Raw genomic sequence first — 7,366 nt, 5'->3', positions numbered from 1 at the left:
ACGACAGGTACGATAACCACCGCCCGACACGGCCCGACGGGATGGGCGTACGGGATGGGGCTCACGATAACAGCCTTGACTTTCGAGGCTGTCCGAGCGACGAAGGCCACGACCCCAGAGTTCGGGATCGTGGACATCGGCTCCACGACCAGCGAGACTACCAACTCCCGTACGACAAGCCCGGGGGATCAGGAGGCCAAGACGGAGACCACGTCGCATAGGACGGCTGGCGAACCACCACCGTGCCAACAGTGACGTTACAACCGGCACAGTGGCACCATGCCACCCCATACCACGACGTGGGCACAAGACCATGACGACAACCACGCCTGGACGTGTGCAACATCAAGACAAAACGGCCTTCCCTGCCGAACAAGTTAGCTAGTTTCCCTCCCTCAGGCTCACGGCCACTTGGTCGGGAGAACCTATCTCTTTGTATATGGTCTGGCCCCGGACTCTATATAAGAGCAGCCGGAGCACCCCCTCCAGGGACATCGACATCTATCTCAAGTCCATCTAGCTCATAGATCACCACTCTCCTACCTCATTCACCCTTCTTACATACCCCATTGTAAGAACTTCAAAGCATTCAACCGAGGAACACACACTCGATCTTCTCTAAGACTAGACGTAGGGCTCCGGCCTGAACCAGCATAATTCTTTGTGTCTTTTGGATGCTATCACCGTCTTCCTGGAGCAGCGCGACATTCATACAAATTCACTAGCCGGACGATAAAACACCCATAAATATAAAATTATATATGAGAAGCAAAATGATATAGCCAATATTGATCTGAATATTCATAAAGAAGCTGTTCTGCAGCAACTTCGAAATTATCTGGGCTAAAAATTTTGTATATATTAGGGGTTACTTTTGAGGAGCAGAACGGCGGTGTATGCCTAATGTTGATCTGAACATTCAAAAGGGAGGTCTTCTGCAGCACATTGGAAATGATCTGGGTTAAAAAAAATTGCATCTCAGAGGAGGACAATTAATTAGCTACGAACATATAGCTAACATTGAGTCCCAGGAACAGCAAACCGTATTGCCTTGTATTTTGTAGTTGCAAGTGCCACGGCATCCTACAATGGCAGAATCTATGCAAGGAAAAAGATTCAGATGAATCTCTTCTAGACAACTGGCTCAACAATACACATCCAGTAGCCTATGCAATTCAAATATGAGTCTGTAGGAATATATTGGAAAGAGATCAACATAGAAAAAATATATATAAATATATATTTAGTTGACTGATATACTGGCAAGAAGTATGAAAACTTCTGTTCATTTCAATTTCATTCATGTATCACACACTGGAAAGTTGTCATTGCCGAGCTCTGCTTTTAGAAACAAATCCTATAGGTACGTGCTGTAAAGACAATAGCAAACCTAACGCTGTGTTTCTTCGTTCCGGAGGGGATGGTGTTTCTAGAGCAGTGATGCGGGGACGCGGCCGCATGACAGGACGGAGGGTCGATCTGACGCCTTGGCTTCCATTGGTGGAAAGACACCCGCCGCCGAGCCCTCGTGGTATTATTATACTGAAAGATAAAATCTTGGAAAAAATCTCGCCGTAAACACGATATTTTTTCCTCCATTAAAAATAAGCATAGGCAGCCAGGAATGTCATCCAGAGGGGTGTTGTGATTCAGCTCCTGCTCAATAAACGCAACCCACTCCGGATCCTGGTCTTAAAAGCTCAGAAAGAAGGTTAGCCCTTCTAAGAGCATCTCCAAGAGTTTGTCAAATTTTACTTGGTAAATCTTGTGATTTGCCAACTCCTAAAATTATATGCCAAGTAAAAAAATAATCCATCTTCAAGAGTTTGGCATTTTTGACTTGGTAAAATAAAAAAAACTCGTTAACAAAACGAAGAGGACCCGCTAAGCGAACGAAGAGACCCGCTAAGAGAACGAAGAGCCCCGCTAAGAAACGAAGAGCCCCGGATGCCAAGCCGTATACGCGCGAGGGAAGATTTGCCAAGTTGCTATTGATGTCAAGTTGTTTTGCCAAACTGTTGGAGACTATTTTTTCTTGTTTTGTCAAAATTATATGGATGCCAAGTTGAGATAGCAAACTTTTGAAGATACAAATGAGCTAGAGCCTGTGGGTTTGGAACCTCCGGCTGGAGAGTTATAAGAAAACAGGAGGACAACAATGCCAAATCTAACTGGGAGACTAGTAGCACTAGGGGGAGTAAAAAACGATAAAAGACTAGACCAACAAAAATGGTAACTTTTATAAATAATAACAAGGAAGGATATTTTAATATAAAAAATAAAAAAGAGGAGGAATTCAAAATGAAATTCTTGATTTACCTGTTCCTAGTCATCATGGGAAAGAAATAAGAAAGAAAAAAGAAAGCCAATTGAAGGGTTCTTGATACATTATTGCACATCTCAAGCACAAATTGGATTTCATTGAGGAAACATTGCTCCACTGAGGTGCTCCGCGGACGCTTTTTATTTCACTTTTATTCTACGGACATTGAGGCTGAATTGCACAAATCATGATAGATATTTATTGGGCTGACTTTTGCAAAATGGAGCGGGTACGAAGCAGATATGGATAAGCAGCTTGTTCGTTTGGCTGTGGCTTGTCGTAAACGATCGTAAATTTTCAGCTGGAACAGTATTTTTCTCTCACATAAACCAGCCAGCAGTACTTCTTCACGAACCAGCAACAATACGAACCAGCCAACCGAATAGGCCGAAGACTTAGATCGGATAAGGCTGCTTCGGATATTCTTCAGTTACCGGTACGAATCGGATATTCCCAACAAAAGGTGTGGATACCAGTATGTTGTGGATAGAATGTAGGTGAGTCTCTTTGGAAAGCTGAATAACTGAACTAAGTAGAATTGATTGCTAGGGATTGTGTTCTCAAGGATGGCTTTAGCATTGATCCATAACAACCTAGGATTCAGCTCAATCAAAACATAGAAGTAAGAAACATCCGTATGCTTTCCTAGAACGGAAGCAATAGCTACGCGACTACATCGGAAAGTCTTTGAAAGAAGCTAACATTTGCCCGTGTGCTCTTGAGGTTTCTACTCCTGGCTAGAAAACATGAGGTTTGTGTTGGTTCTGCCAACGAAACAAAGAATAGTAGGAATGGCTCTTTCCTTGTACCCAGAGCCGAGGGAAGGCATTTATTTGATTTTAAAAGAAGAAAAGACAGGATCTTAGAACGATGACCACAGTCAGAGCCTATCAACAAGCACATACATTTCTTATAACTGATCAGTTAGCTTTACAAGCGCTCGAAGCAGACAGAACTATAAACCTCCCATAACCATATAGAATGAAGTAAGGCTTTTCTATAATGCTTATTTGGAGGAGATGCTACGAAAGTAGCCACTGTTCTATATAAATATAGGGATTCTAAGTTTATAGTCATAAATAACCGCACTACTCATGATAAGTTATTGTGCTTCAACCCTCATCACCTTATAGATGGAAAAGAGATGTTTCCAATTAAACCATAGATGTCCACTTCATACTTTTAGTATTAGATTTCGGCTTGCTTGGGTTCATTCAAGGCATCTTCATTTCATACCTATTAAATAAATTAATCACGCATCCTAATTGGTGAGCTTATGTCTGCCCTAGTTCCTTCCCTGCTCTTGAAATGACAATGCTTTGATTTCGATCTTTACTTCTTTCTTTTGTGTTCGCATTTCATTAAAGGAAAAGTGGGCTATACCTACAGGAAGAAAAGAGTTACTCGTGTAAAAGCAATATCTTCTATTTGACTTATCTAGCCGTGTCTTGTCTTGCACATACTCGGCTCGGTGAATGGTTCATCTTCGATTGGCATGGTCCTTTGGATGTAATCTCATTTGCTGGTCGGGCCCTTCCATGAGTTTCGATCTCTATGTATGAATCTCGTATGAAATCCCATACTTTTTATCATTTAAGAACGATCAGCATACTGTGTGACTTCTGCATGATAGTTCTTGCATTTTGTTTGTTGCTTTGCATAAACATTTAGATATTGGAAAGCGAACTCCCTTAATTAGGAATTTCATAGATAGAGAAGGACGGGAAAAAAGAGAGACCGACTAACTACCCGGATCAATGCTGATTGACGATTGAATAAATAGCCGAAAGCAACAACTGCACGAGAGAGAAAGAGCGTTGGAGCGATAGTCTCGTCCGCCGCCTCGGATCGACAAAATCCGCTCAGGCGCCTAGGGGAGTGTTTGATTACCAATATCATCTTATTGGGGGAGTTATTGATTAGCTACTGGAGATGCTCTAAGGGCACTTCTAATGCAATACCCTAGGATTAGTTTCTATTTTCTAGGATTGAAGGCTAGAAACTGAAATTATTGTCAGGGTTAGAAACTGTCCAGGACGTCTCTGACCGAACATCATTTATGGACATGTTCGGTGAGAGACGTCCTGGACAGTTTTTTAGAACAGTGTTGAGAGGCATTTGTTCAAGAAGAACATCATTTATATTCTGTGCTGAGAGGCTCATCGAGGTAGGCATGCATGATGTACCTACCCCATCCAAGAACAACAGCACGCCAATCCACCAAATCAGCTAACCAATTGCTAATAAGGGGAAAGAGGACGCAACAAAAGAAGAGACCATACAAATTTAATTAAGCATACAGTATACAGGACACCAGGTATAGGAGGGCTCATCTGCCAATTCATTTCTAGTTAAGCTAAGTACTATAGAAGAAGATGTAAGAGAATGTTTTGCAACTGCCGTCGTAAATGAAAGCTCGAGCATATAAATATAACGGTTCCGTTCGCTTCGCTGAAAAAATAAGCCAAATCATTGTTCTGGTTGATTTACTGTGAGAGAAAAACACTGTTCCGACTGAAAAAATGAGCTGAAAAGTACAGATTATAAGACAACCGAACACGAGGAATTTGTGTTTTAGAAGGACTGGACAGGACAGCTGATGATGACCTCGATCCGTTACGCTAGTACAGTATTTTATAAATAAATAATATAACTTGTGTGAAGACCGAAGAGCTCCAGCCATATTCTCCGTCACAAAAAGAATGAACCAGCAGATATTGGTAGTACGAGTCTGATACTGTAGCAGAATGCAACAAGAATGAGGCCATAGCTACCTACTTTGCAGAAAGAAAGGAGGAAGCTACCGGAAACCTACCCTGGCTGATAGGCTCCACACACCAAATCTGCCCCAGTCGTAAACGGAACATCGCCATTAATACTTGGTTAGTTTGCTCGTCCCAACGGAATTTCAGCCCAACTATATACGTGTACGTATCGGAACCACTAGCTCCAACCAACTGGGACGCAGCATGTCTTTTTTTTTTGTGCTTCTCGTTATTATGCTGCACATGCCACTACCAGTACCACAAATATACTACTAGTACAGACGCAAAATTTCCTGGTACTAATTGAAGTACTCAAAGTTATTGACTTCCGTCATTTCTTTTATTATTAATTGCTACTATATAGTTCACCTCAGATTTTCATTCTAAAAATTAAATTAGTTTTTTATAAATGAATTATAATCAGTCTTGAAGAGTATGTATGGAACCAAAATTTTCTCCATCATCCAAAAAAGAGTATAAAGGTAGAAAAGATCATAACATTGTGCGGTTATATGTTCCGCAAATATTTGACGTAAGCCTTGGAACTCCGTCCATCACTTTTTGGTTTGGCGTATGATTCTTGGACATGCTTGCTTCTCTTATAAGTCGTCTTTTTCAACTTGTTTTTTCAGCGGAACAATATTTTTCTCTCACAACATGTCAGCCCGAACAGTGTTTCGCCTTGTTTTTTCTGCGAAACGAACGGGGCCTTGCAATCAACCTCTGTAAAATTTGATTGCTAGTACATGTTAGAAGCCATCAAAATTGACTATATGAGAATTGTATGACTGGATTATTCACCTTTGAAAACGCTTATCCCAAGGACGCCACATGCGAAGCCGTGACGTGTAAAAAGGGATGAAAACGTTGGATGAAAAAATTAAGCTAAGGGCCGGGGCAGGGAGGTAGGTAGGTGGCCTGCACACCAACACACTGGTACTACTACTTAGTAGTATACTACTAGCAGCTGGTTAAGCAAAATGTTTAATTTGGTGTAGCTGGAGGTCATTGATCCCGGACCGCGAGCGACCATCAGCATTGACGTGCAGCTGAGTGGCGCCCCTTCACACGCGTGCCGGCCGCTGCCCATCTGACACCATCGTGCAGCAGCAGCAAATAATTTGATGGCACGGATGCATGAAAAAGAACATTTATTTGCTCCGAGGTCCTGTGAAATAGATAGGTAGATAGACGGAGAGGTGGCGCCTGGGCCCAGGTGTCCTGACTGCAGTTTAGAGCCACGAAGGCCAGCTACTCGTCTCCCCAGCGAATTAACAAACACCACCCGGATGCACCGTTCCAAAAAGAAAAAGTTTGATGTTATATTACCGTATCATTTGTTCCGATGTTTCATCTTTTCTATATCCTCAAAAGATTGAAAGGCAGTCACACTACATGGTCAAGTACTGCAGCATGTGTTTTTGACACAAGTATTGCAGTGTGTTGGTGTGCAGGCCACCTACCTACCTCCCTGCCCCGGCTGGCCGGCTGCCATCAATTGTGGGCGGCGATAAGCCAGCTCGTACGCGTTTATGACGTGCGGGGCGGATGTGAGTCGCCGTGTCCCCGCCGTCCATTCCATCCACCCGTCCACCCTTTGCTCTACTCTGCTTGTCCCACTCCCATTGAGGCTATACGGGCTAGCGATGAAATCGGATAGGATACCAGTAATCTTGCATTTGTCGCATATCCCGTGTTATATCTCTTTTTCGATCTCAGAATCAGATATGGATCGTTCAGATATTAATAACATATGTACGAGTTATACATATCAGAAGTCCAATTTTAAGTATTCGAATTTGGATATGGTCGAATATTAAATATTCGAATTCAGATACAAACTATCAATATAGTGTTTTGACCCTTTCCGGACGGACGGATATCACCGTCTTACTTTTGTCCCTAGGGGCTACTGCCGCACTCGTCTCATCTAATCCACGTATCATGCCAGGTAGTTTCGAGGAGGGCCCATTATCACGAAGAGGCTCCTCTCACTTCCTCATATAATCCTACCTATCATAAAGTACAGTATTTTCGCACTTCAATTTATCTTTTGGTAACAACAGTTTTTCAATTATTTAATTTATTACTAAACTGAAAGGTATGCAAAAAGTCCATATTATTTCTTTCCTCCTACCAATAATTGTAGACTCTAGTACAATCATCGACTACTTTGTTAGGAGAAAAACTAAATGTAGGAAGTATTATTTCACTACTTTGTTAGGAGAAAGTAAATTTAAGATGAATATTTGACCACCAATTTCTATCCAATATATTT

Source organism: Miscanthus floridulus, chromosome 1 (genome assembly GCF_019320115.1).
Source record: "Miscanthus floridulus cultivar M001 chromosome 1, ASM1932011v1, whole genome shotgun sequence".
Taxonomy (NCBI): Eukaryota; Viridiplantae; Streptophyta; class Magnoliopsida; order Poales; family Poaceae; genus Miscanthus; species Miscanthus floridulus.
This window is presented reverse-complemented; position numbering follows the sequence as displayed.